This window comes from Geotrypetes seraphini, chromosome 10 (genome assembly GCF_902459505.1).
Source record: "Geotrypetes seraphini chromosome 10, aGeoSer1.1, whole genome shotgun sequence".
NCBI lineage: Eukaryota > Metazoa > Chordata > Amphibia > Gymnophiona > Dermophiidae > Geotrypetes > Geotrypetes seraphini.
In genome coordinates this window covers 90,160,363-90,169,731 of record NC_047093.1, presented here as the reverse complement: position 1 = coordinate 90,169,731, position 9,369 = coordinate 90,160,363, and the positions used below count along the sequence as shown (strand labels likewise).

Sequence of the window (9,369 nt, the reverse complement as noted above, 5' to 3'; positions counted from 1 at the left end):
TCTTGTTTCCAATGAAGTGCAATTTATCGCATATGTCTCTTATCTTAAAAAAAAAAAAAAAAAAATCAAACAATCGATGGTAATTAAGACACTGTTAGAAGCTTGATCGCTATATTGGCAACAATTGCACGCTCTATGACAGCTTTGGGTATTCTAGGCATTCTTAGCAAAGCAGGAAATAAATCTAAGTAGTCGCATAGTAGTGCAGTGGACTATGAATCAATGGACCCGGGTTCACATCCTTTTAATTGTTTCTTTTTGAGCCCTCTAGAAACATAAAAATATCTACTATGCCTAAATATACTGTATAAGCCACTTGCAAGCCTGAAGGCTACTGAAGTGGTGTACATTCGGGTACAGTAAGTATTTGTTCCTGGAAGGCTCACAATTGTACAAAATAAAAGAGTTAAAATGGGATCGAAACCTGGGTCCCTTTGTTTAAAGTCCACTGCACTAATCACTAAGCTGCCCCTCTATTTTTCAGAAATGCCTCTGTGGCCAGTCTTCTAAGAATGCTGCCAGATAGATGGCCTTGTCCCTGTTTTTCTGCCTTTCACTTGTTGGACGTTCCAGTTTGGAAAATGGCTGTTCATGATGGATGTCTCCAGCACATAGACACCCATCTAATATTTTTTTAAACAAGATATCTTGACATATTTCTTGTTGGAAAATACCTGTAAGATGGATATTCATTTTGACTTGGATGACCTTATGAAAATGCTCCTCTCATTGTGCCTCTCCCCCTCCCCACCAAACCTTTGTCCCTCAGAGACAGACAGGCATTCTTGACCCCATATGTATAATTTATTTCCAGTATTCCATTGGGCTAGCAGCAGATTAAATACTGAAAATCTATTGGATTTCCAAGATGGATAATCCATTGTTGATTTGCCCTGTCTTGCGAAGTAATTCAATTTTTTCATTTATTATAATTTATAACCCACCTTTATCCAAGGTGGTGTACAAAAAACATACAGTACATATTAAAACAAAGAAATAAATAAGACTACCAAAACCTGAAAAACAACATGCATTAAGTCCAGTATATTTCTGCACATCCACACCATAAGAACTAGTTTTGTGGATGCTTGAACACCCCAATATAGAGTAAACTCATTGACACTGACCAGAGATGGGTAAATTTCATTGGCTTTAGTATCCAAAGCATTTTGAAAAATTGGCTCCTATGAGCCACACCATTTTTATAAACACCATTTCCAAATCTAGAAAATGCCTCGTACACAGCCACTACTTTATTAAATTATCTTCAAAATGCTTAAAAGGGAAAATTAATTTTCAAAATTACAACAGTAAAATAAAGCTACAGGGCACAGAAAGGTCTTGTATTTACAGTTTCAAAATCAGTAAGTATGGGAATATACAGCGCATACAATGCATGCATATGCATAAACTTGGGTGCAATTGACACCTTGCAGGCTTATAATACCCTTTACTGGATACTACAGGTCTGGATGGGATGGGAGATTTCTCCTTTCAGATTTTCCTGTGCTCTTCTTCCAGGCAACTCCCAGGCAACTTCAATGAAGTCGAAGCCAGCCAAATATACATTAAAGGTAATTGTTAAATTATGTGATAACTGGAACAGAGATAGCAAAATGCAACATATGTACTCGTACATTGCCTATTGGATAGTTCGTCCACGCACAGTGCAGCGCTCATCCTTTAGTCGGATGGCAGCCATAAGGTCAGAAACATTGGCGCTTCATTGCAAGATGGCACCATCAAAGATCAATGTGCAGTAGTGCACTTTCTTTGGGCAGAGGGAATGAAATCTGTGGAAATTCACCATTGGATATTGACTGAATATGGACATGACACCATGAATCAATGAATGGTTTATGAGTGGGTAAAAAAGTTTAAAGTGGGAAGAAGAGGTGTAACCGATGAAGGTCACCCATCAACACTGCGCACACAAGAGCACATTGACAGGGCAGATGCCTTGATTAGAGAAGACCAGTGGATAACGGTGTCTCAATTGGCTGCAGATTTGGATATCAGTTATGGATCTGCATTTTCCATAATGCATGATGACTTGAGATACAGGAAAGTCTGGGTTCCCAAAGAGCTTATTGATTACTTTCAATTGCTCACAGTTAATTCTATTAAAGCCATTAAATGTATTTTGCTTTTACTTTTTGATTTACCCTCATATCAACGTTTCAAGGGCAGTGAGAGGCAAACTGGAGGAAGCAGATGTTGGACACCAGTATTTCCACCCCGCACCACATTTTTCATTCTCTTTTGAACAAATCCCATCACCTCATCTGGCATCTTTCCCTCTCTTTAACCCCCATCCCCCTCTCTGGTCTGTTACTTCTCAAATCAAATCTGTGTGAGTTTAGGGATTCTGTGTAATAAGCATCTAACACCAATTTTCATTTTGCTAATTTGATCATTTGACCATTCTGTTACAAGCCACCCAGACCACTATATTTCACGGTATCAAGAACTGACAAAAAACACAACAACCCCAACAGCTTTGAAAGGTCACAAATATCAAAAACATGATGGCTAGGGTAATAGCAGGTAAAAGAAAGTTTAATCATGTTATACTAGTACTTGCAGGGTTCCATTAGCTTCTAGTTCTCACACAAATTTCTTTCCAAATATGCTGCTTCAAACATAAGAGTTGTATGTGGCTTCTGTTGAATAGCTATCAGATAGATAGGTGGAATATACCCTTTTAGACAACTATGCTCATCTCAGCAACTCTTGCTTCAGTTGCCAGTGCTAACCAAAGTTCAGTGGTCAACAATTAGAAGTATAGTGTTCTGTTACACTGTTCCCTCAAAGCTGAGTGGGTGTCCTTCGACTGTATTGCTACCAGTAGAGGGTGATCTTTCAATATTGTGTTTTCAATAGCTAGGGACAGACATGTTCCCTGGAGTATAACAGAGCTTGCCTGTCCCTCAATACTGAAAATGTGATAGTGAAACTGCCTATTCTACTGGCAGCACTGAAGGTGGAGGACTCCTGCTTAGCTTAGAGAGAACAATATCTGTTTTGTGAGTATGCCTGTATGGCATACATTGCCTGGTGAGACATTGGTAATTGTTTTTTTAGGAAAGCACTAAAGACTTGGTTACTCACTCAGTACCATGATTAAAAAATGGCAAATCAGATGCATTTTGACTTAAGTGAAGGCTGTATACTGGGTTATGGAATTTAATATTTTCTTAATTGCAAAGTGTTATTTATTAGCTGTCACATTTTATGTCATTTTGGTCTATTGTTGCTAATTTCTTAACGATGTGATGCATTGTAATAATTTTATTGTATAATGAAGCATTGTAAACAGCATTAATAGAATGACTGTGGAAAGCAGTATATAAAGTCAATAAATCAAATGCTCTTTTTTTAATCTCTCAATACACATGCATTCCTTCGGCCTACTTTAAACACACCTTATTCTACAAACATAACACCAAAAATACCATGCTAAACCAGATCACGGCTCCATCCAGCCCAGAATGCTGTCTTCAGCAGTGGCTACTCTGTGCCACCAGGCAAAAGCTTGCAGATCCTAATAGAAAAGTCCATTTTATATTGCTCACTTCCAGAAGTGGATAATATATATATTTTTTCATGGATCTCTCTACCAAAAACTGAAAGCAACTTTATTGTAGAATTCAAGTTTCAGGTAGCCTTAACTCACTTGTACCATAAAGTTTGCTATCTGTCTCTCTGGAATGCTATTCCTGGTGAGCCTACTAGGGGATGAAGATTTACTCTCAAAATAGAACCTTCAGTGATTACAAAATTATCTCTGCAATTAGTAGCTCAGCCTTTATCTCCCTTCCCCCATAATCCTTTTCTTTTAAAGATGTACCTGTTTAACCCATTCTATCCATTTTCTGTGCAGGGTCCATACACCCCATTGCAGTCAAGAAACCAGTTGGGAAAAGAGCTTACCAGATAGGCATGCAAGCATCCTTTCTCATCTTGGGACCACATACACTCTTAAGAGAGCTCACCTATGGGTCTATCTACTAAAGATCTTCTGGCATTTTGGTCCTGATTCTATAAATGATGCCTAAAAGTCAGGTACACTTTATAGAATCAGGCTTAGGTGTTGGTAGGTGTCCTAACCTTAGGCACACCCTATTTATGTCATGATTTCCTTAGCTAGGTGCCTACCAGCGCCTAAGTCCAAAGCAGGCACCTACATGAAAAATATGCCTACAATCTGTCCCTAACCTTGCCTACTTTATGGTAGGCACCTTGAACAAGGTGCCAACCTCAAGTTAGGCACCTACCATCCACTTAATTGTTGTTAATTGCCAATTATGGGTGCTGATTAAACCTTTTAAACAATTAAGTTAGGTGCCTAGATCTGCTAGGCATGTTGATTGAGGCGCCTAGCTTTAGGTGTTATTTATAGAATATCCCCTTTATTTTTATAGCAGAATTTTCCAGACTGTAGGTCAGGACCCCAAATGGGGCTGCAAAACCCACATTTGGGGTCACGACCTGGGCATTCTTTACACAGGTGCATCATTGTTCTGCACCACCCAGGGGGGGTCACAGTTTTATATGGCCACCATAATGGGGTCACAGCCACCATAAGATTGTCATGCATAGAAAAATGCATAGTAAATAGGAATTCCAATGTGGTAGAAGGGAACTGGAGGGAAAGCTGTGGAGTTTAACAATACAGAATTAAATATGACTAGCTAGTACAACATCAATTTGTGTGAACTCATGAAGAAATGCCAAGTGTTTTGTTTTTTTTTCTTTAAGGCTCTATCCACTTTTATATAGGAATGGTAGAAAGACTGAGCGCTAATTCACTTTCAGCCCACACATACTAATTTTCTCCTGTTATTACCTTTATAGCTTTACATGTGTTTGACTTGTGATGTCATAATACAAGAGCTCCAATTCTTTCATGTATCAAGATGGACAGTGTTAGGTACCGAACTTGTACCACAGTTATAGGGGTTCAGTGCATAGGAGCTCCTGTTGTCTAAAGTTCAGGGTAGGCACCCCCTACAGTTTAAGCGCAAGCATGTGTGTCTTCAGAATTATTCCTTCATAATGAAGGCCGGGATTTTGTTTCTAAAATTCTATTTGAACATAAAAGTTACAGAAACTTGACTTCAATGACCTTTTCCTTATTTTGCACACTGAACTTAGCTCACCAAAAGAAACAAACAAACTCCCCCCACCCCCCACCCCGAGAACAGGTTTGTAAGAGAGTGCCTACCTTGACTGCCTCTCCATGGGTCACGCTGTCTAGGGTCTTGTTGTTGACTCTTACGATCTGGTCTCCTACTCTTAGCCCTTCCATATCAGCCAGAGATCCTGGCTCTACAAGGGACACATAGATCCCAACTCCATGCTCGGATCCCCCTCGGATGCTGAAACCCAGCCCTTCGTTCATCTTGTTTCTCTTGAGGATCACCTGCCTGACCTCTCCATGGAATCTCTCTAGGGCCCTTGCACTGCTTATTGGCGCTGTCCCCTCTGCGATGGTGCTGAAATCCATCTGTGAGCCTAGCGGAACTAAGGGCCGAGACCAGAAGGCACCGCTGTGGCTCAGCCAGGGCTGACTGGTGTTCTCCGGAGCCAGTCTCTCGTTGCTGAGCATCGCATAGTCGGCTTTCAGGTAGAGCCCCTCAGAGGTGTATTGATCAAAAAGCAGCTGGTCAGAGCGGGGGATAACCAGGCGCAGCATGGGCAGCAGCTGCCTTTTATCCGGACTGCTGAGAATCACTTTGAGGGTCTGCACCAGGTCATACACGTTCCTACGAGAGTGATAGACATTCAGGCAGTGGATGAACTGTTCCCTCTCCAACTCGCTGAGCAGCAGGTTCAAGGCATTATGCAGTTTCCGGACGTTAGCCGAGAGCAGCCGCCCGGCTGACCCCGAACTTAGCGAAGTGCTCGGGGATGAATTCAGGGACATACGCTCCAGGTCGGTGCTCATGATCGACAGCTACAAATTCGCCCAAAGTAACCCGCGAAACCGGGTGCACTGCCATGGAAGTCAGCCTATATCCTTGCAGAAACTTCAGCACCCGAATGGTTTCTTGCCATGACTGACGAAAGACAGCAGCAAACCCCACTATCTCTTACTTTTCCCGGAAACCAGGTCCAGTGATCCTTCAATGGAAAAGGGGGGGGGGGGCTTTAAGCTTAGGTGGGAAGTTATTGCAAGCAGAGGATAGGCAGATCGATGTAGAATCCCTTTCCCCCTCCCCCTTTGATGAATCAGCTGGGGTTTCTGAGTCTGGAACTGCTGCTTCCTACAGCCTGGAGAGGAGAGCTCCAGGAAATGAAATCGTGCAAAGATCGCTTCTTCTGGCAAATGCTCTTAAGCTTGTCGCCCCCACCTCCTTCTTTTTTTTGAGAATGGGGTGCAAGGTAGCCCCTCTGAGCTTCCCCCCCCCCCCCACTTCCTCCCTCCTCCTGCTGCAGAAAAGTGATCCGGTGTTGCTGGGAAATAAAAGGCAGGCGATCCTGCTACAGAGAGCCGCTCAGGTCCCCTTACACTGCTTCCTCGATGGAAAGGAAAAAAAAAAAAAAGTCACTTCTCAGCTTCAAGTTTCAAGCTGTTGGGTTGTGGAAGGAGGTTGAAGCTGTGGCCGGTGCGCGGATACACTTTCCCCTAAACTATGGGCACCCCTCCCCCTCCCCCCACCCCGTTGCAATGTTTCTGGCTTTTTGCCAGCTTCAGCCCCCTTGTCAGCAGCTTTAAAGAAATGACGTTGCTGCTGGCTGCTCCGGTTGCCTGGAGACAGGGGGACACAGAGAAGTGCTGCCAAGGTGCTACTGCTGCAGCTGACATGCCCCAGACTTCCCAAGTCTCCCTTCGCCGACGTCACTGGCATTTCATTCAAAGCACTTATTGGCAAGTGCTTCCTAAATATAGGCACAAGCCAACAGAGGAAAAAAAAGCGTTTGGTTAGGTGAAAGTCGCTTGAGTTTCTCTTTTATAAAATGCTTGCATTCGTCTTCCCTATCTCTCCTCTCTTCAACCTTCCTAAGGCCTTTAGATCGTAGTCTTGTCAGATTGTTTATTTTCTTATCTTTTCCTCTATCTCTATTTTTCACTTCTTTATTACTCTCAAGGTACTTTAGTTAGATTGTGAGCCTTCGGGACAGTAAGGGAATTTCTAAGTACCTATCTTACTTAAAATTTTAATGCACCCTAATGTATATTTTCTGTAAACCGCTTAGAACCTAACGGATTAGCGGTATATAAGAAATAAATTACATTACATTACATTACATTCCCATGTGATATATCCAGGTCTGCAAGTTTCTGATCCGCAGCTTCTGCTTTTGTGTTTTAAAGGCAGAAGTAGCTTCCTGTCTACACATCCTGAAGGGACATTCGATGTGAAAATATATGAGAGCAGGCAAAATAAATTGTAATTTTTTTCCGCTTCTCTTTGACTTACCACCTTGCAAGGAAGATGCTCTCTGTTTGCTGTGGTATTCTTCGAAAGTCCACAGAGGAAGAAATACTATCCCCTGGCAATTAAAACTCTGATAGCTATGCCATATCTCTTGAATTTTCAACAGCATAAATCACAACAGTGGCAGCAGTTACTTTGGGAGCTGCTCCCCCTGCATGTGGATTTGCACCAGAGCTGCAAAAATAACTCAGTTACAGATGCTTTCTCTCATCCTCCCCTTCTAACTTGATGCTGCAACCTGGGCCACTATAGGGTGGGTGGGTGGGGGAGGGTATTATTGTTTGCTATACTTAATTATCTATATTATTTTTGAACTTAAATATGTACTTCTATTAATTATGGGGAGGAGGGGGAGAGAAAATAATAATTTTTTTAATTATTTGTGTATTTAAAGTGCGTTCTGTGTAGTGTTTATGTTTAAATTCATTGCATGGCACTGTTAACTTTTGAAAATTAATAAAGATTTACAATAAAAACTAAAAAAAAAAAAAAAAAAAGAGGACAGAATCCTAGAATATAAGAATAGCCTTACTGGGTCAGACTAATGGTCCTTCTGGCCCAGTATCCCATTTTCACAGTGGCCAATCCAGGTCATTAGTACCTGGTAAAAACCCAAATAGTAACAACATTCTATGTGACTGATCCAGGGCAAGCAGTGGCTTTCCCCATGTCTATCTCATAAGAACATAAGAACATAAGCAGTGCCTCCGCCGGGTCAGACCATAGGTCCATCCTGCCCGGCAGTCCGCTCCCGCGGCGGCCCAAACAGGTCACGACCTGTCTGAATCACCAGAAGGGGCTCCCTTGCCACCTTGGTTTCTCATTTAAGTCCTATCTTCCCATCGTAGTCCTAACCCTCCGATCTTGTACATGCACGACCTGTTGGGTTTCTTTACTTATTTCCTGGTTAGCTTTCTATACCTGTGTTACATCCCAGTACCTCTCTCAGTATCCCACGATCCCTTTATCCCTCAGGAATCCGTCCAATCCCTGTTTGAATCCCTGTACCGTACTCTACCGTATCTCAATAGCAGACTATGGACTTTTCCTCCAGGGACTTGTTCAAACCTTTTTTTTTAACCAGCTATGTTAACCACTGTTACCACATCCTCTGGCAATGCTTTCCAGAGCTTAACTATTCTCTGAGTGTAAAACACATTTCCTCCTAATATTCCCTGTAACTTCATCAAGTGTTCCACAGACAATCTCATGCGCTATTCACTTTCCCATCCGCCAAGGGATGTAAATTTAAAAGATTTCACCAACGCCTTTTATCCTACCAAGCGGTATCATGGGACAAGGATCTGAATCATTTAATTATATCTTTCTGACATTTATCATCAATTTCTGTGTTCTTTAAAAACCTATCTTTTTACTAAATCATTTGGAAATTAGATATATTTTCCTATTGCATCTATTTTTCTATATATTCTTGTCTTTCTGTGAACCATATAGAACTTATTTTTCAAGAAATTCCTGCAAACGACTTAATACCGCCAGCTCCTTCCCACTCCCAATACCTCTTCCCAATACCTTCCCAATTCCCCAAAGCAACCTCATTCACTCTTTATCTCCTCTAGAAATTACCAGATATCTTCTTCTTGTAATACGTTTTTTGTAATTCTTTTGTAATCCGCCTTGAACCACAAGGCAATGGCGGAATAGACATCCCCAATGTAATGTAATATAACTTAATGGTTTTGTGATATGAAAGTGTATTTTATGTTATGTTTGTAATTTTTGATGGAGTAAAAGGAATTGGTCCACTTGTACCCATTCTACACCACTCAGACACTTGTAGGCTTCAATCATATTTCCCCTCACAAGATGTACTTGTGTACTTACTCTCAGAGCTGTGACCCTAAATTCCCTTCCCGTCACCCACCACTACTACATACCATTTTTATAGCACTGCTAGACGTAC

The 9,369-nt window shown here is 41.6% G+C and overlaps 1 pseudogene; it reads right to left on the bottom strand.

The window, feature by feature from the left end:
- Window positions 1-1,450: 1,450 nt before the first annotated feature.
- Window positions 1,451-5,950, bottom strand: LOC117368539 (annotated as a pseudogene).
- Between the last annotated feature and the right edge of the window lie 3,419 nt (window positions 5,951-9,369).